Source organism: Montipora foliosa, chromosome 5, assembly GCF_036669935.1.
Source record: "Montipora foliosa isolate CH-2021 chromosome 5, ASM3666993v2, whole genome shotgun sequence".
Taxonomy (NCBI): Eukaryota; Metazoa; Cnidaria; class Anthozoa; order Scleractinia; family Acroporidae; genus Montipora; species Montipora foliosa.
In genome coordinates this window covers 2,701,155-2,722,214 of record NC_090873.1, presented here as the reverse complement: position 1 = coordinate 2,722,214, position 21,060 = coordinate 2,701,155, and the positions used below count along the sequence as shown (strand labels likewise).

The 21,060-nt window shown below is 36.2% G+C and overlaps 2 long non-coding RNA genes across 2 annotated transcripts in view; one reads left to right on the top strand and one right to left on the bottom strand.

The window, feature by feature from the left end:
• LOC138003369 (uncharacterized) overlaps nt 1-8,610 on the top strand; it is a 26,431-nt gene extending 17,821 nt beyond the window's left edge. The window contains exons 8-11 of the long non-coding RNA XR_011123513.1: nt 160-202; nt 1,051-1,103; nt 4,004-4,076; nt 6,628-8,610. This is a non-coding gene — a long non-coding RNA (uncharacterized lncRNA). The remainder of the gene's footprint in view (nt 1-159; nt 203-1,050; nt 1,104-4,003; nt 4,077-6,627) is intronic.
• LOC138003370 (uncharacterized) lies at nt 8,559-21,060 on the bottom strand. The gene is made up of 6 exons (XR_011123514.1): nt 20,931-21,060; nt 12,785-12,850; nt 10,913-11,089; nt 10,006-10,091; nt 9,613-9,662; nt 8,559-9,158 (listed from the first exon to the last, which is right to left on the bottom strand). It is a non-coding gene; the product is annotated as an uncharacterized lncRNA (long non-coding RNA).

Genomic DNA, 21,060 nt, shown 5'->3' with positions numbered 1-21,060 from the left:
TTTTGGCACCTTAGTTTGGCATAATTAAGCGTCTTGGTCAGATTGCACCAATGAAAAAGTGTCTTGCTTTTTTGACACGTTTGTGCTGAAATGATATGTTCAATCGGGAACCGAGTAAGATATATTTTAATCCACAACCATTCGTGTCTTCTATTGCAGTTACACGGCGTTGTGATGTGCGTACAGCCTTTGCTGAATGCAGGTAGTGTGTATGTGTGATTTATTGCTTTAACGTTAATAAAAAGTTGAGTTGAATTGGACGAGTTGACTGCGATTGGAGGAAGTGCTGTCGGACGGATAATTTGCTGTGTGAACCCCTACATCATGGAAACCCGCAGTTAATATGAACAAATCTTTGCCAGATTTTTGATTTGTGATAAGTAGAATTGACAGATAAATGTACATGTGCTTGGTTCGTCTCTTGTTGTGGTAAACACGTTTATGACTTGATTGACTCGACGGTAAGAATTTTCAAATAGTTTATACGTTGAGTTTCTGTTTTGACCTCTAGAAGTTAACTTACGTGTGTCTTATAAAAAGAACAAGTTCAAACTTCTGGTGAATTCATGTCCTTTATCGTTTGGAGCTGACCATGTTTTGAAGTTTCAGAGACCGCTTTCTGGAAACCTTAAGGTTAACTTAATAACCTTATTATTGGGATTTTGACGTCGCCCCTGTCTCTTCCAAACCTTTAATAACTAGATGTAGATGAACCAAAATAAGGACAAGGGTAGGAGTCATTTTCCCCATCCGGTGATGGTATTTTCCAGTCAATAAATGATTTCTGTTTCCGAGAGTGTAACTATCTGCCCATAGAGACTTCAAGATGCTAAATACAACGCAAAACGATTTCGCTATCGCACATGAGAAGAATGTAACATAGTGTGTTTGACATTGGTACAATAGGGGCAGTAAGGGTTTGTTTTTTTCTTCATTTTATATATCTTGACATGTACTAAAGGACAGATAACTTTAATTCATTTTTTCTTCAAAAAGGAAGTTGTTGTTCTAGTGTGTTAAAACTTTGTTTTGTTTGTATTTTTCCTGCAGCAGAAGGATACTGTTATTGCTGTTCAATCAAGGTGCTGGAGCTGATTTTGCAAGTAAGCTTTTAAATTTAAGATCATAGGTGTTTTCCGTGGCACTACATTAGCATACTGAATTTTTTAAAGACGTCTTTGAGTGAAATAAAGCTATTCTTTCCTTCAATGACAAAATAGTCAAACGTTAGGATTTTGTCGATCAACTCAGTATTTATTTAGTTCCATATTGGGAAAAACGCGGAACTTGATTCGATCAGAAACACTCTTTTCTTTTGGGTATCACTATTTATTTCTTACCAGTACATGATTATGTCACAGTAGAACCTGGATACGTTATCATTTAAGCGTAAGGTTATTGTGATAATTGCATTTGAACAGGGGCCGCGGAGAGGGAGGGCAGGGGGCTATACCCTCCCTCCCCCCTCCCACTTTGTTTTTTGCTAAACCTCTTACCTCTCCCCTCACACTTCCGTGATGCTTACAAAACCCTATACCCCCCCCCCCCCCCTCTTCCCTCCTACTACTTTCAAACGTACTCCACGGCCCCTGTTAAAGAAGCTTTCCCCGGAATGAACTTTTGCGGGCTGCTATCAACAAAACAAAAGCCCTGTCAAGCCCTTTATTTTCTTCTTTATAGTAACGGTTTACTCCATTTTGGGTTTCGTGATTTTCCATACATACTATTCGGATGTGAACTTTGTCGGAGCGTGTAGTGTTCACCAGAAACGATGTGACCAAACATTGATTTGTACACTGTCCTTTTTCGTTAATATAGGCGTCTCCCAATTTGGCAAAATGGGACCATATGTGAAGTTTTTAAAATCGTTAGCTTGGAGAAGGAGGCTCAAATCAGTTTTAACCCTTTCAACAAACTGTACTATTTGGAAGGATTGATTCTACCAAACCTTTTCACTTAATAATAGTGTTATGATACCAAATGAGAGACCAATAGATGCTTAACAAGATGCACTTATAATGTGACGTAACCGGTTACCATGGGTTACCATGGGTAACCACTTCACGAAAGAAGGGTAGGCTGTAATGGTAAACAAAAGAGCCATCTAAAACCAACCTATATTTTGTCTTAAAACGCATGTATCTCAAAATCGAACTTGGTGACCCCAATTTTTAGTCGTGGATACGCGAAGCGTATAAACGACTATGGTTTGGGGTCAGAATATGCAAAGTTGTCACTCGCACAAATGTAAACTAATCGATAAGTCAACAACCAATCTCGATTTTTTCAAGATATGCCAATTTGTCACTCACTCAGTTGAATTCAAATTGATATGGCGACGATCGATATCGCTTTTCCGCGCTTCAGTTTCCGAAGTAATGCCGCACCGTAATACGTTGTTTTAGTCAGCTTATGTTACCAAGCTATTGCTCAATGGGATACTAAAGGTGTCACTGTGCTCTGTGTGTTGAAAATGAATGCGAAGAGACATGTTCTCGTCGAGCCGTCAAGTTCACAGGTCCACTCGTATTAACAAAGGAGCACGCCCTGAGGTTTCCGTGGACAGTGACAACTGTGTTCACGAAAAGCAAACTTCTGTTCTTTTAGTTTATTATTTCATCATTCTATTGGTTATATTCTATACCTGTAAGGTGTACTTGTGATTTATTTTAAAGCTAAATGCCCCTAAATGTAAAAGACGGGTATAAAACCACTCGATTGCTGTTTACAAAGATGACAAATATCCAGATATTTTCGGTATCACCTTGATGTAGTTGAACAGAAACGTTCCTTTACGATAAGAACGAAACACGAATTTTTTTCTTTCCTCGGTAAATGTCTATCCTTTGGTACTTTATAGGCTTTTAGCAACCTCCTAAAAAGGTTAAAACAGCCAAAAACACCGGTTGGCGATTATTTTCACCTGACTCTTTTGCATCTAAAATGCAACAAAATGCAACATGTTTCATGTGCCGTTCCAGATTTCTTGAAAGGTTGAAGAGTTTTGGAAACAATCCTTGTCTTTACTTTTTCAATAACAATCAAACACGAATTCAGTCATCATTTCGTAACAAGACCAGAAACTCCCATTTTGTAAGCATTGTATCCACGACTTATTCACAGTTCTCCTTTGATTTATTACTGCATGGAGAGCGATTACCACGCTATGACAGAACTTTCTGCAAAGTTTTAAAAAAATTATCTGGAGCAGATTCATAGCCATCTTCACAACTGAAAAATTTTAAGGTGGCTCTGAATCGGCTCCAGAGATTTTTAAAACTTTGCGGAGAATTTCGTCTTAGCCTGCTAATCACTTTTCAGCTGTAAAAAAGATGGGGGTCACCGAGTTTGTTTTTGAGATATAACTACTTAAGCACAAAATATAGGGCTTTTTAGGTTGTTCTTTTGTTGCCATGGTAATTTATTAGGTCACGTTAACATGTGCATCTTGTTAAGCAATTATTGGTGTTTCACATTTGTACCATAGCATTGCCATGAAGTGAAATAATAATACAGTCCGTCCAAATTGTTGAAAACGGTTTGAGCCACCTTAAAAGTGGCTAATAATTATTCAAGTTCGTTATCTTCCGAACATCTAGTCTTTCTTCAATGACAATTGATGCGGTGGCCGCATGGTTGGTGTGTTCGACTCCGGAGCCAATGATCCGGGTTCGAGTGCTGGCCTGGGACATTGTGTTGTGTTCTTGGGCAAGACACTTTACTCCCACGGTGACTCTCTTCACCCAGGTGTATAAATGGGTACCGGCGAAATGCTGGGGGTAACCCTGCAATGGACTGGCATTCCATCCAGGGGGGAGTAGAAATACTCCTAGTCGCTTCATGCCGTGGAAACCGGTCCGGCCTGATGGGCCACTTCTGACTTGGCTCGTATGCAGACTTTACCTTTTACCTATATCCCTACATCACCAAATATTTTGTAATCGTTTCAGTTTGATGTCTAAATTATCAAACAAATTTTTCTTGGTTGTGACTTTCTCGTCAGTTTTCGAGAAGAAGACATCCCTGAGGACGAACGTTGGCTTATCAGTTCACAGCACCGAGTCTTTATGATGCAGGTAAAGAACCAGCCATAAATGTTCCGACTTAAACTGAAATGGTTTATTCTAAGGCCAGCACAACTTTCAACTTGTTTCAGAAGGTCAAAAAGTTTTTTCAGTGAGTCAATATATTTAAAAAGACGGTTGTGTCATGTATCCTGTTTGATTAGAACTAATAATTGAAGGCATGACTTTCTCAAGAGGAATAGCTACGGCTTTTGCAACAATTTGCTAGTGGTAGTTTAAAAGGGAAATTGGCCTCCAGTTCTTCAAATGTTTCTGTCTGTCTTTTTTAGGGTATTAACGATAAAACGTTGTCTTTGCGAGATTCGGTTTCAAAAGGCTCTCTGTAAGTTTGGGGGGAGGGGGGGAGAGGACGCTTTATCATCCAAGGGAAGATATCACATCAAATTAACTCGTTAAACCCAACGAAAGCTGAATACCGAAAAAAAGTTGAATGCGTCTGAAGTCGCTCGACAAGGATAAAGAGTTTCTCAATCTGTTTTGACCCTCGAATGTCTTCAGGCCATATATGCGTGGTATACAAAAATTTGGTTTTATCAACGGAGTTGATAATGTAAATTGGCCACCGTACAGAGATTCTAAAAGCTATTCTTTTAGCTTTTAGAATCTCTGTACGGTGGCCAATTTACATTATCAACTCCGTTGATAAAACCAAATTTTTGTATACTACTTCCCCACCGACGCAGCACCACAGTTTCTTTAGAAACTACCCCTTCATTCATACATGCGTGGGTTCACAACCAGTGTTTGCCCTGTGCTTTCGTGGCTGATATCGAGGGCATTTTGTTAAAGTACGCTATGAGTTATTTTTCGTAAGTAGCGTATTTCAAGAAAAAAAGTAAGTTTCTTTTTTGAAAAGGTCAATATCACATAGCGAGCTTCTCCTAACTGGTTCGATTTTAGCAGGTGTTAGGATTTAAGAAATGAGAAGGGAACTTGGTAGTGAGCAGTTGAGAGCTACAACGACCAGCCCAAATTGTGATTCCACTTGTACATACATAAGAAAGTTTACTTGGGTCACCTTTTTTTAATTTTTTTTTTACATTTTTGACGGCCAAAAAACATTTATCATGGGTCATCATCATCAGTTGTCTTTTCGCCTTCCCCAAGTCATTAGTTTCCCACGGGTGCATTACACCTTAAACATCTATAATTGCACCAGAGGCAAATTTGCGTGCTGGTGCGCTTGCTTGATTATGGTACTGTTACAAATGCGAGTTAGCTCCCAAGAAATCGAATGGAGCTTTTTTTTAGAAGTATTTTGAGTAGATGAAGAGTTCGTTATTTTTAAGGGAATAACCGGGAAAAGTTTAAATAAATTGTTGAAATCCCAAAGTGTAGTTATCATTTCCCGCAAAGTTTTTGAAATCTTTTTTCTCTCCCATTATGTTAAGGTTTCTTTCATGTTCTCGTATTCTAGGCTAAACACTAAGTTAATCGTTCCTTTCTCATCTTACGAGAAATAAACTGTAGATTTCCGTTGTGGAATATCCGACCATTTTCAAGCCACTTTCCTTGCTAAATTACTTCGTGTTTCTATTTATTGCACTTAAAACAAGCTAAGTTCCATAGGTGTCAACAAATTTCCGTATTTTTTTTTAACTGAGCGCTCAAAGCCGCAAAAAATAGGTGTGGATCATCCGCAAATTGTGCAAGGTTGATTTGGTTTGTTCCGTCCTCCATAGCTCAAAACAACGTCGAATCTATCAATTTCCTCTGCTTTCCAATTCTCCTTTTGTAAGGGTATGGATTCACTTTACATGTAAGTTACTGTATTACTTGAAGGGTATTGGTTCTCTTTAAATTATTCTTATGACAGCATGTACAAAGCTTGTCTCGTTCTTTTTGTAATGGAAATCATTATAAACGTTCCTTGTGCTTCGTGGCCTTTCCTCAAAACCAAAATTGTTGTTCCAGGTGTAAATGGCCCTTTGCAGCTGGCGATCACATGGTAAAAAAAAAACCGCCATACTGGAGAAGAAATTGCGCACAGGGACATCTAAACCAAAGCAACTTAATTTAAGTTGTTCTTCGTTTTAGATGTTCCAGTGCACAATTTGCTCTTCAGTATGGCGGTTTTTGTACCATGTGATCGCCAGCTGCAAAAGTCCCATTGTATTCTCCACGTTCCTCTGTCCGCTATGCTATAATGTTGACAGTGAATAGGCTAGTTTCGAATTGTGCAGCAACTTTCTCTGAGCGCGTTTGGTTTAAACAAAAAAGAACTGGTCACATTTTACCACCAAATTGCACCACATTTTGTTTTCCTTTAATCCTTAGATTCCCATGGGAAAGTCGGTAATCTCTCGTCTTATTGCTCGAAAGTGATAAAAGGGAAGATATAAAATTTGCTCTGAAATAAAGCCATCACTCAAGTATGGAAAACTAAGTGCCTGCTTCAGCGAATCTTTACCACACGTTCATTTTGTAAAATGAAAATGCAAATGAGAATACTCCCACCCCTCTCCCCTTAAATAAGTATCAAGAGTTCCTTGTACGGCTAATAATACCTTACAAGCTTTTTTTCTTTTTGCTTTCTTTTCAGGTGCCGAGAAGATTTCAAAAGAAAATGCACTCTTCCACAAGAAAGCAACCAATTACCCCTCTCCCCTTTGTATTACCAATTCGATTTGCACCCGCGCGAATATTTTGAGGATAAAAGGGCGACTGCTCGCAAGTTACCAAAGCCATAGCGGTATACTCTATTTCCTTTATATCCTTGCGTTTCCTGGCCCCTCCTCGGTATTAGCACCGTGTTTCCGTTTCTACCCGCGCGTACGATTTAAACGTAAGACCACTCCTCGCAAGTTACCACAACAACAAGGGGAATCCTAAATTTCCTTTAAATCGTGATAAAGATGCATCTCTGTCAAGATGTTAAATTTTCTCTGAAGTATGTTTGGAGCTTGTAATTATGAAATGTAAAGTGGCTCCGAATCTGCTCCAGCGAGTCTTTCGTAACTTGGCAAGAGTTTCATCTTACCACACTTATTTGTACAGTTAGAAGTGATCCTCGTTCTAATTAGAACAGTTTAAGCAATTGTCTCTTGTAAACACCTGAAAAATACAGGCGACTTTAACGGGATTCGAACCCATGCAGTGCTCCAAAGGGATTCAAACTCATCCAACTGAGAATGAAAGCCACACACACTCGAGTTGGGAGCAATCAATGAAACGTACGTATTAGAAGTGCGGTATAATTACGAAAGTTAGAAGTTTTCATGCCACATATCAGAACAATTTAAGAAGTTGTCTCTTAAACAGACTTAAATTGTGCTGATAAGTGCGAGAATAACTTCTATTTTTTTTCTATAAACGGCCCTTCTAATATGTATGCTTGATTATATCAGTTACAAAATGACCTTATGTTATAAGCACTCAATAAGTGTATATGGGGACAATTGTCTCTCATAGATAACTGCTCCAACGGGATTCAAACCCATCCAACTGAGAATGAAAGCCACACACACTCGAGTTGGGAGCAATCAATTAAACGTACGTATTAGAAGTGCGGTATAACGACGACAGTTAGAAGTTTTCATGCCACATATCAGAACAATTTAAGAAGTTGTCTCTTAAACAGACTTAAATTGTGCTGATAAGTGCGAGAATAACTTCTAATTTTTTTCTATAAACAGCCCTTCTAATATGTACGCTTGATTATATCAGTTACAAAATGACCTTAAGTTATAAGCACTCATTAAGCGTATATGTGGACAATTGTCTCTCATAGATAACTGCTCCAACGGGATTCAAACCCAACCAACTAAGACAGAAAGCAACACAGTTGGGAGCAAAGAATAAAACGTACCTATTAGAAGTGCGGGATATATAGACGAAAGTTATTAGTGTTCCTGGCACATATCACGACGATTTCGCAGCTGTCTCTTATACAGACATAAATTGTCCTGATAAGTGCGAGATTCACTTCTAACTTTTGTGTATAATCCGCCTTTCTAATGAATGGAACGTACATATTAAAAGTGCAGGATTTGGATGATAGATAGAACTGATTCTAGTACTTATAAGGACAATTTAAGCAGTTATCTCTTAAGACGATATGAAGAGATAACTGCTTAAATTGTCATGATAACTACGAGGTCACTTCTAACTTTCATTCAGAACCGGCACCTCTAATATGTACGCTTTTTATATATTGTTTCTTAACAGACGTAAAGATAGCAGAGTAACAACTCTCAAAAAAGAAACGACAGTTTTCAATTTACAAAACATGTTTTGACATACTCATGTCATCTTTAGTTGCAAATGAGCTTTTTCAACGGTTGTACATGAAAAAGCTCATTTGCAACTGAAGATGACATGAGTATGTCGAAACATGTTTTGTAAATTGAAAACTGTCATTTCTTTTTTGAGAGATATTGTTTTCTTCCCGCAAAACTGATTAACTTGTCAAGAACAACTTTAGATATATAACAAATGATCTTTAATAGCAAACATTTTTTGTAATAACTACTTACAATTTGTAAATACATCCACGAAAATACAAATAAAAACTTATAAAATACAATTATTGTTTCATTCACCTCTTTGTTACCTCAACCAAAACCTTACTTGAGACTTATATATTTATATACACACACAGATTTTTCCATAAATGACACTTATATTATACCGAATTTCCACAAAACCCTAGTTCAGACTTATATTTTATATACACAAATTTTTTTTTTTTTTCATCAACACTTAATATATGTACCAAATTTTCAAACAATTCTTCTTTTCCTCAAAAACACAGCAAAATACACCTGAAAAAATTTTTTTCACCACAATCCCACGCAAAACAAAATATATACACACAAACGACACTTATACCAAATTTCTGACAAAAACAACCCTAATCCACACTTATATACACAAAAAATTGTAAAATTTTTTTTTACTCAACAACACTTATAATATTTACAAATATACACCAAAAAAAATTTTTTTCAAAACCATCCCACGCAAAACAACTACATGAAATTCCAAAAAAAGAAAACACCCCCAAATTTCTATTAAATAAAAACTACACTTTATACATAAAATTCCTATGCAAATCTTTAGATAGCAATTAACCTGCAACAAAAGAAAACACATTAAATCTCAACGTAAAAATCTTCTACCAAAAAATAATAACTCCGTCTTCCCCTGAATTAAACAATCTGCAACAAAAAAATCTATCACAAAATCAATTTCTTTTTCACACACTTAATACTGAAACTCCTAAAGATAGATCTTAGACAACAACCACAAAACTAGGACCTTTTCTAGAGGCATTACAAGTGGAAAAAGTGCTAATTATGCTAGTAACAACAAAATATACATAATTATTGAAAGGATAGTTTTACATTTACGTAATGTAATTGTTCGTGCAAAGTAAAACTATCCTTGTAATATGAACATTTGACTGTTACTGCCATAATAATTAGAACTTTTTTCCCACTTCTAATGCTTCATACATTTATCAACTGAAATTTCTGTACAAACATGAGTTCTAAACTTCAAAGTTCTGACAAGAACAAATGCTTACCACTTAAAAAACAAATTCAAACTTCCGAAATTTCTCTCCTCCATGGAATTCTATAAAACAAACATAAAATAAGATTTTTAACTTAAATTAACAGAAAAAATGAAAGCTACTGGAAACATCAATAAATTAATCCTTAATTGAACACTTCCTTCAAACAGTAAAACATATTAAACCAATGAGTCACACATGATTTCAAAACAGACTATAAGTTTGACATGTTAATTTTCCACTTACTCTTATAAACAAGCATTGGCTATGTACATATTCCAAAACGGGGTGAAAACAAAATAATTATTTACATGGTTCGCAAGAACAAATGTTCTTTCTAATGCAAAAACCTCTATAAATATTATTGTCAATACAGAGGGGGATTCATCATAATAGATGACTTACCTGGCTTTCTATGTTCCATGAAAAACAATAATTTCCACAATTGCCATAGGAAGCTGCTCCATTAAATCAGTACATATTTCTTAGATCTGTGGATTACAAAAGACATCACCAGTTACATGTATATTTCATCCTGCAAGTTAGCTATGCCATCCTTGTCTAGGATATCTAAATGCGGTACAGGATCAGTCTTCAAATAACCAGGGAGAAAACGGTGCGTTTATAAAAACATCTGCAATATGGTTAGCCTTCTCGGATAGCAAGAATCGCAACATACATGTAAAGAACCCACACACTGTTCACAAAGAAAAGGGCATGGGTGCTCAGAGATACTACTATAATAGCTACATCAAGGAACTTTAAAATCCAAGATTAAAAAAAGATATGGGGAATGATAGATAACACTAACAACCATGACTCAAGATTTAATGCTCCTTGCAATTGGCTTACGTTGTTGTAATCTGTATGTTCAAATGAACAAGTGAGCAGTCATAGCAGTTCCCAAAAAGTGCCCCTTAGATCATTTCCTTTTTTTTCTTTTCAACAGGTGTTTCCTTAACACCAGCCTCGCAAATTTTTGAGCTTTGATTTTTATCCAAACGCAGCTTACCCCGAATCTCCTGTGCGGCGTACACACAATAAGCCTTTGATGTCAAGATCTTAAAGTTACTAATGGCGGACAATTCAACAGGAAAATTCTACTTAAAATAAATAAGTGTCTTTTTTAAAATCAATTAAAACTTTGGTCACTCAGTGTTTAGTTAAATTAAGTTAAACATAGTTTTGAAATCCAAAGAAAAATAAAAATTGATTATTTTTTTGGGGTCACATGGGCACTTTCAGTTGAGATAACAGGGATGATCCTTCATCTGTTGCTTTTTGATAAATTGTTCAAACTAAGTCTGGATACCTTAAGTTTGCAGTTCCTTCCAAAAATTCACATGCTGTTGTATACTTCTTGGGAATCTGGTAATTATGCTAGGGGTATGGATCTCCAGCAGGCATTTGTGACTATTTTGACTTTATGCCCTCTCAACTCACAGTGCATTGTACCATATCATGGGCTAGGGGCCTTTGTGCCACAAACCTGTAAAGATATCAGACAGGAAAAAAAAATTCAGGGAGCCATTGAGCTATAAATACTCTATATATAACAAGGACTTAAAGATTTAACAAACAATTAATTTCACTATTATTATTATAACGGTTATAAATACATCAGTCCCTGAAAAATGAATAACAGTTATTTCAGGTAGTGGCCTGCTTAGCTTTGGAAGACAGATTAATCCATGCAACAACACCCCTGTCTCGGAAGCCGTTTTTAAGGGCTTCAGTGTTTGGCCTTGGAATTAACAGATTATGTTTAGAAGTTCTCAGAGTGTGGCTATGAAAAATGTTAGTATTGGCAAATTTTTCGGCTAAATACAAAGGCTCTTTGTTAGTGACTGTTTGTCTACGAGGCGAGACCAATTGAGTTCCTGCAGTATCTGAGCAGATCAAGCTCTCAAACTGGTCTACACTGTAGTCTTGATGTCCCAGAGTCTCTACTGCTCCATGTTGGCCAGAAATGTCTACACAGCTCAAGGAGCTGAGTAGACAGGTATACCATATGCCACAACAGACTAGACTCAGTGAACTTCTTCAACCTCACATATGCCTTCTCATGTGATGAACTTCAAGATACTTTCAGATTTCTTTTCAGGAATCCAAGGGAGCAATTATCTTTAGTTATGATTACATAATGATTTTTTAATACGTTAACTCCACTAAAGATCTTTCGAAATGTTGATTACTAATAATTATTAATAATAATTTATTTACTTATAACGCGCAAGTATCAATTTACATTTTCACCTGCGCGGAACTAAATCCATTAAAAACCTAATTACAATTTTATAATATAACTAGTAACTAATGATAACTAATAACTAATTACTCATAACAATTAAAATTATATGAATAGCATAAAAAATAAAAAACTGGCCTTAATATCTAAAGAAGAATTGTATACGTCGTGTAAGTAATTAAAATATTTAAGGAAATGCTTCTCTAAAAAGATACGTCTTGAGTGCTTTCTTAAAGGATGGTAAAAATAATGAACTTCTAATATTAAATGGTAGGTTATTCCATAGTTTTGGAGCGGCGACTTGAAATGCGCGGTCTCCAAGAGTAGTATATGTTTTCAATTTTTCTATTTCTAATAGTAAATTGTCACTATTTGACCTAAGGTTGTATTTTCCAGGCTTCTTAAATTTAATTAACTCTTTGATATAATTAGGGGCAAGCCCATGAACAGCCTTATACGTAATTAAAAGAATCTTAAATAATATGCGTTCACGAATAGGCAGCCAATGAAGTTTAAACAGTAAAGGTGTTATGTGACAATATTTACCGGCATTATATACAAGCCTAGCTGCGGCATTCTGTACTCTTTGAATTTTTTGGATTTGATAATCAGGTAAACCTAGATATAGACTATTGCAGTAGTCAATTCTACTGTAAATTACTAAAGATATTTAGCCTGATCAGTTTCTTTAAATTAATGAAGTACCATTCAATCTGTAGGTACGTATGCAGAATCCGAAAGCATGCATAGGAGTTATACAGTGTACGATGTAGATCAGTCGTAGCACTGATGCAGAAACCTGTACTCACTTGAACTTTTACAGATTGAAACAATTAAAATACCATATATTTATTATTGTCAGTGCTAAGGATGTGTCTTGATCCAAACATCAGGATTTAATTATCATAACACAGATAACTCTCAACATAGACATACCGTAGAAAACTGCTCCACATGGAACAATGGAGTGAAAAATGGCTAATCACTACATATTACTTGGATCTGTGGATTAAAAAAGACATGACATGTTACAGTTCTGGATAATCACTGCTTGTGATAGTACGTATTTGTACCACAATGCAAATTCAAAAACACAGTTTATGGTACAATACATGTATATTTCATCCTACAAACAATTTATGTGCCTTCAGATATACTCTATACCAGACTACAAGTCACCTATGAACTGGTAAAAGATAACTAAAAAACACCTCCTCAGTACATGTACATCAAATTACTTAGAAAAAAGTAATTGGACAAGAGGGTGATCAGCAAGGCTTCATCGTCTAGGATATCATTCTTTCAAACAAGCTAAGTGCAGTACAGAGTTAGAAGCAGTCTTGAAATAACCAGGGAGAAAACGGTGTGTTTCTGAGTACATCTGCAATTGGTTAGACTCTCTAGTCTTCTCGGATAAAAAGGATAAACCATAGATCCAGTATCACAACCCTGTGCAACATACAATGTAAAGAACCCACACTGTTCACAACGAATAGGGAATGGATGCTCGGAGATACTACACTGTACTAGGATTTTTTTAAAATCTAAGGCACAGTTGCTTTGAATACAGGATTAATATTCCCTCACCATTTTAAACTGTGAGGAGCAAAATGAAATAAAATTCCAAGCTTGGCAAACAGAAGAATTTAGACAAGATGTCTGCATCTTTGCTCAAAAATATTAAACAACTTACAAAACTCTATTTATCCACAGAATCCAAATTCACAAGTAAGTTTTCTCCCAGGGAGCCGTGCCCTATAAATACTTATAATAATGTTAAAACAATTAATTTCACTATTATAATTATAGTTATAACTACATCAGTATCTAAAAAAATGAATGAAAATTATTTCAGGTAGTGGCCTGCTTAGCTTTGAAAGACAGATTATTCCATGCAAGCTGCTTTTAAGGGCTTCAGTGTTTGGTCTTGGAATTAACAGATTAATAGAAGTACTCAGAGTGTGCCTATATGAAAAGCGTTACATGTAGTATTGGCAAATTTTCCAGATAAATACAAAGGCTCTTGGTTGATAGTTTTAAACATTAAAGTTGCTTATCACGTCTGTCTGCAAGGCTTGACCAATTGAGTTCCTGGAGTATCTGAGCAGATCACACCTCCCAGTTATGTTACAAGCTTGCTACCAACTTGTTTACTTTCAAATACATTACCAATACTCTCCAACTTCCATACAGCATAATCCTTGTCCTTGTAGTAAACAGTCAAATTCACACATATTATTTGAGAAACTCTCATGCATTTCATTTGCCTTTCTGTTGGACTAACATTAAACAATTTTCTAATTTCTATAAGGGACCTAGATTTTACAATTCTCTTGGCATTGATATACTGGTAATCAATTCTTCCTCTGAGTCAACAGCTTCCTTCAAGAAAGCACTTAAGTCATTCTTTTTTAACAACTATTCTGAAAATTAAGTATTTTGTTCTTCCTGTGTCAAATTGTTTTCACCCTGTAATTTTACTTTCACAACTGTTTACATACTATTTCAACACCTTAATTAAATGGCTAAGTGTTTGTAATTGTAACTGTTTTTAATTTTTGTTCATTGCTTTATATTTCAACACGTTAAGTAACTAAATGTATGTAATAATAATTATTGTATTCTCCATTGCCAACTTGCATGTCAACGATAGATAGATGCTTTTACTTGGGGAGGCCTAATTTACATAAGCTTAGTAGTTTCTTTTAGGCCTCCTCGCCGCCAATGTAATTCAATAATTTTTCTTTCCATCTTCTCTTTTTTGATAATTGTTCATATTGTATTTTAATTTCTTTTTTCTGTGGGAAGAAAAAAATAAGGCAATTAAGGATCAATCCAAGGACTACCGGCCAATCTCATTACTGTGTATTGTATCAAAATGCCTAGAAAGATTGTCTCTTTAACCACTGCTATACTCTCATCTCACCGCAAATCTACCATCTGCAGCACGGTTTTCTTAATAGAGGGAGGTCTACCACGAAGCGATTGAAGCCTTATAGCCAAAGGCCAGGAGATTGACATAGATTGACATAGCTTTGCTAAAGCATTCAACAAAGTCCCTCACTGTGCCTTGCTTGGAATATCTGGGCAGCTAATAAACTGGTTTCAGAGCTATTTTTCTGATAGATATCAACGAGAAGCACTACAAGGTACTCATTCAGACTGGTTACAAGTCTTGTCCGGTGTCTCTACATCTTCATTCTTTGACGAGTTCTCTGATTATCTGGAATCTCTTTTACTTTGCAAAGAGCAACTGCTAATCACAGGAGATTTTAATATTCATACCGACAAAGATCATCAGGATCCGATTTCTTTGATTTTTCTAAACTTACTTGAATCAATCAATCTACAGCAACTGACGAAGGGCTAACGCTCGAAACATTAGCTTTTAGAATCTCTGTACGGTGGCCAATTTACATTATCAACTCCGTTGATAAAACCAAATTTTTGTATACTACTTCCCCACCGACACAGCACCACAGTTTCTTTAGAAACTACCCCCTTCATTCATTTACAGTAACATTAAATTACAGTATGCCTACTCACTTCCATGGTCACATTTTAGATCTTATCATCACCCGTACATGTATGTCTGAGAAACTTGTACATGGATCACCTCAAATTGATCGCTACATCTCTGATCATGCTGCCGCTTTATGCTGGTTATCATCATACAAACCTGACCTTTCTGTTAAGTCCATCACCTACAGAAAGCTAAGATCGATTGATATGAATCAAATGAAAAGTGATTTGAAAGATTCCTATATGTGTGCAATTAATCGTTTGTATGTAGAAGATGTGAGTGGACAGATTTGAATGCTATGGCCTTGAAATATAATGCTACTGTAACAGTATTATCAGTGCTGGAACATCATGCTCCCTTAAAAGTTGTTACTAAGAGCTGAGAAAAAAAGGAGAAGAACTACATGTAGAACAATGGAAGATCTACAAGTCTTTAAAACTAGAAGAAACTATGTGACTTTTTTGTTGAATAAGACAAGACGTATTCTGAGTTTATGGAAGTCAGAACAGTGTTGATCAACACAAACTTTTCACAGCTGCAAATGAGACCCTTGGCATTAAAGAGAACGTAGTTCCTACATTCCCGGATCAACTGAATAAATCTTCACTGGCAAATGACATTGCAAGGTTCTTTGTGACAAAGATTGATGACATTTGAAACGAGAGAGAATCCACATGTGCTATTTCATCAGATCTGCACAAAGTACCACCAAACCCTAAAGTGGAATGTGTGAAAGTTTTATGATCATTTAAGCTGTTGTCTGAAGGTGATATTAGTGCAATCATAAAGAAATCCGCCAAAAAATCATGTAATTTAGACCCAATGCCAACCCAATTGGTGGTCGCCTGTCTTAACCAATTTCTACATGTACCTATTATTACCACCATTGTTAATTGTTCACTATCACAGAGTGTTTTCTCTGAAGCGTGGAAGGATGCGCTCGTCAAGCCTCTCCTCAAAAAACCCAGTCTTGGTACCGCTTATAAGAATCTAAGGCCCGTAAGCAATTTGCAGTTTCTATCAAAAGTAACAGAGAAAGCAGTTTTTGACTAAATACATAGCCACCTGGCTGAAAATGATTTGTATACCCTACTGCAGTCCGCATACAGAAAGCAACGCAGCATGTAAACAGCACTTTTAACAGTTGTAAATGACATCTTCCATAACATGAATCGTAGACATGTTACATTATTAGTCCTGCTTGACTTAAGCACAGCATTCGATACAGTAGACCACAAGATCTTACTACAGAGACTTGAAACATCATTTGGAATCACAGATTCTGCGCTAATGTGGTTTAAGTCATATCTGTCAGGTCGTTCATTCAACCACTACAGCAAGGGGCCTTGGAGGATATGGTTCGATTGTAACATGAAATTTGAAATAACGAAAATGTGCGCTATGGGACATTTCTATCTATACAACATAAGGAGAATAAGGAAGCATCTCACATATGAGTCAGCTCGTACACTAACACAGGCAACGATAATAGCCCGATTGTCTTCTTTATGGATGCTCTGATGGTCGAATTAAATGCTTCAGCGTTTGCAAAATATGGGTGCTAGACTTACATGTATATGTAACTCTACACAATTTTATTATTATTTTCTTTTTTTTACTTTCTTACTTTCTTCAATATTCGATTATTTTATATACTTCTTACCACTGTAAATATAATCATAATTAGTATCACCCAACTAGTGAACTAATGCAAATGCTGCATTGGCTAAGCTACTAGAAGACTATTAGTAATAGTCCTCGAGTAGCGAAAAGCAAGAGGCTTTCTCTCATTTTATTCCCAAAAAAATATTTTTTCAACTTGCATTTGTAAACTTAATTATTGCCTTTTCTGTCCGACTAGTTGGGTGATACTAAAACAATTAGACCCTTCGCCCTCAACGGCAATGGGTCAATAGCTCATTCGGCTTTGCCTCAAGGGCTATTGACGTTTACGTGTTTAATGAAGATGGTGAAGGAATGCAAAAGCCCTTTGAGGGAAAATATTATTTTGTTAGAATATTTATGCAGGTATCAATGTGAAGACACAGAGGGGGTGGGGGGGGGGAGGGGGGTCGGGTAGAGGTGGAGCATTTGACTTTTGTGGCAATTTTTCAATACAATTCTCCACCCTCAGGACAGAAGAGAGGTTTAAAGATGATCAAATGACCTAGAAAAAAATCTTTGTTTAAGTTTCCAGTTCCGTGACGTCTTTCGTATTGAAAATACAGCATTTTGAATTTCTTAAGTGCCACTTTTATTATGTGACACCATGGCACCATTAGCTACAGCAATTTATTGAAAAATGTCTACATGTATCCCTAATGAATCTCAGGAGTTTGAACCTTTCAAGAACATTAGAAGATGTATTTAAATACACATCTACATGTATTTATCTCATAGCAAAGTGAAGTCTAGATGTTGGAGCACTTTGATTCAACTACACAAAATTCGAATATAAAGTTGGATGAAACGCTAGCTCAGAAACAATGTACCGCAAAGATCTGACATTTGGGGAGGTAGTTTCTAAATTTGTTTCCTGCAACATTTCAAGTTATTGGCCTTTTTCACATAATCAAGTATACCAAGAATGTTCCTTAAAATATTTTCAGTACTTTTTAAGGAGGGATATTTCATAGAGTAGTCCATTTAGAGGTCAATGCCCGATTAGTCCAAGGAGTTGGGGTCAGTGTTTTCAACTCTCCCTCTTAATGTGAAGGTGTTCCGCATAACGTTTGAAGTTATCTTTTTTAAATTTTTTTTTTCCTTGTGTCCTGAGTTCCGGAAGTAGTTACAACAGGTAGCAATTGTGGAAACGCTTGTTCAGGATTAACTCTACTGTTTACAACATCCCCAGCAGCATGTAAATAAAAAACCTTCACTCTAACATATTATTTTTCTGATTTTGGACGGATGAGTAGATGAGCCTACATCCCGTCATGATGACCTACCTAACGAAATTAGGGCATTTTTCCCTTGCCTTTTTCTCCGAAACAAAGTCGGTGACCCCCAATTTTTTTTCAGTTTTGGACTAAGTAATTTATCACCTAACTTCAGGTGAGAAATGAAACAACTGTCAACGTGGGAAGATTTTAGTGCGAATATCCTTAATCGTCCAATAAGCCGGCCCTGCAATCATTAATGGCTTGGAAAATATCTTCAAGCGCAGCTTTGTCACAAGAACTGTTCCCATTTCATGGAAAAGAGCAAAGGTTACCCCTATCTTTAAAAAGGGAGTTAGAACTGACATTGCCAACTACAGACCTATATCTTTGCTGTGTATTCCAAGTAAATTACTTGAACATCAGGTCTGTAACATAATTGATGAGCACCTAAGTAACTCCTCTCTAAAAAGCCCTTCACAGTGGGGCTTTACAAAAGGTCTATCATCAGAAGGCATGTTACTAAAAATGACAGATACCTGGAAGATGAATATGGATAAAGGTATGATTGTGGGTGCAATATTTGTTGACTTTAAGAAAGCTTTTGATAGCATCTCACACAACATCTTGTCATTAAAACTCCAAGCTATTGGATTAAGTGGGAATCTCCACGAGTGGCTGATGGATTATTTAAAAGACAGATTTCAATACACTGTGGTAAATGGCCACCCTTCTAATCTGGATAAAGTAAAATACGGTGGTCCCCAAGGATCCCTCCTGGGTCCAAGGCTTTATACTATCTACGTCAATGACCTCCCTAATGCTATTACATCTGGAGATGTGTTTATGTATGCAGACGATACAACATTATATTGTGTGGGGAAGAACTTTGATCAGGTTTGCTCACAATTAAATAACATTCTTGAGCAACTTCTGCTTTGGAGTACAATGAATAAACTTTGTATTCATCCTGTAAAGTCTGAAGTTATGATCCTTAGTAAAACGGGCTTCATTGGTCCTGTTCCTCCAATCTACTTTGGAAATAATTTTATTAATGTTGTGAATCACACTACTTGTTTGGGATTAATCATTGACAATAGGCTTACATGGGCAATGCACGTAGACCATGTAAAAAAATCTTTTGCACAGAAAGTGGGTGCATTAAAAAGAATGAAGAAGCTTCCTGTGAAAGTGCTGGAGGAAATTTACTTCAAATCTATTGTACCAGCGGTATCGTACGGTATTGTGGTGTGGGGAAACTGCAATTACTCTATTATGGAATCCTTAAACCCTATTCATGCAAGAGCTGCACGAGTTATCCACCAGGATAAAAGTCTTGAGAAGCTAAATTGGTTGCCAATTTCTTATATATATAAAAGAAGACTTCTTCTTCTAATGCATGATGTTTTAAATGATAAAATCTTATATGCCCCTTTTAATTTGAGGTTAGGTAACAGACCATCACGTACAGGAGGGTTACAGGTTGAAATCCCTAGAGTGAACTACAAAGTGGGAAAGGAATCAGCACAATAAAGAGGACCTGTAATCTGGAATTTTATTGCTAGGCTGACAAATTTTAATGTAAACATTCAAAAAGACAGTTTTAAAAACATTTTACGTAGGCTCTCACAGAACATAAATAGCTTCTCATTCGAAGCGCCTATGATTGCTATGAAAGACCGAGATTTTGTATATTTTTAAGTTTTATTATATTGCATGTAAATTTTAGATTAATTCGTAACTTATTTACCTATGAATCTTATTTTATTTTAATGATTGTATTGAATATTTAAGTACTGTAGGATGATTTTATGAATTATTTTAGATTCACATTTTATTAGTTTGTTGTAGGTCCACATCAGCCTTTTGGCTGCCATTCTGTAACCTGCATCACTAAATAAAGTGATTGATTGATTGATTGATTGAAGCTATCTTTTACCTAAACGTTTCGCACTATACTTATTAGAAAGTGAATAATTATTGTAAACAACCAAGAACGTGTGACAGATTTGTACAGGGGGTATCCCCCACCCCCAGCAAATTTTGCAAATGTAGTTTCTCTCATGTCGCATTTTCTACATTTTCTGCATTTTGAGATCATTTTTGTAGTATTCTGTAAGGTAGAAATACTTTTCTACCACTTTTTGGAACTGCTAAATGGAGCAAAACTGCTGGCCTTATGAGTTTGCACAACACGGGGTGTTTAATGGCGTAAGACAATATAGGATATACATGTAATAACAACTCTCATTTGCGATCTGAGTGTAAAACGTTACTGCATCAAACTTTTTTACCATCCAGTTAAGATCCATTGAATACTGCTTCACTGATATAGTGCATACTACACTGTATAAGATTGTGTTTAACAGTTCCTAGTATGACATTCTTCAGTGAGCTGTTGTACATGTAAGCTGTGCTTTGTTTCGATGCATATGAGCACTGCTTAACAAAACAGAGGTTGCTCTGGTAGTGTGTGTTGGTTTTGTGCTGTTGCCTTTCTAAGAAAACGTTTATCAGCTTAAAGACTAAGCTCACTGTTAACGCCTAAATGCAGTTGCCGCAAATCAAAGCCCCGGCATTCAAATATTAAAACCAAATAACTAGGCCTCGTTAAAATCTTCTTGCCCCTTTAAGAAACCAAAAAAACAGGTTTTAAATTACCATTGATTCCATTACTTACTTTTGTAGTACTGTACCGTTACGACAATTCCTTTTTTTTTCTCATCACCAGAGTCAAATATTGACTGAATTTGAGGTGCGCTCAGTTATCCGCCGCCATCTTGGGTCATCCCATGGAGCTTCTAAGATAA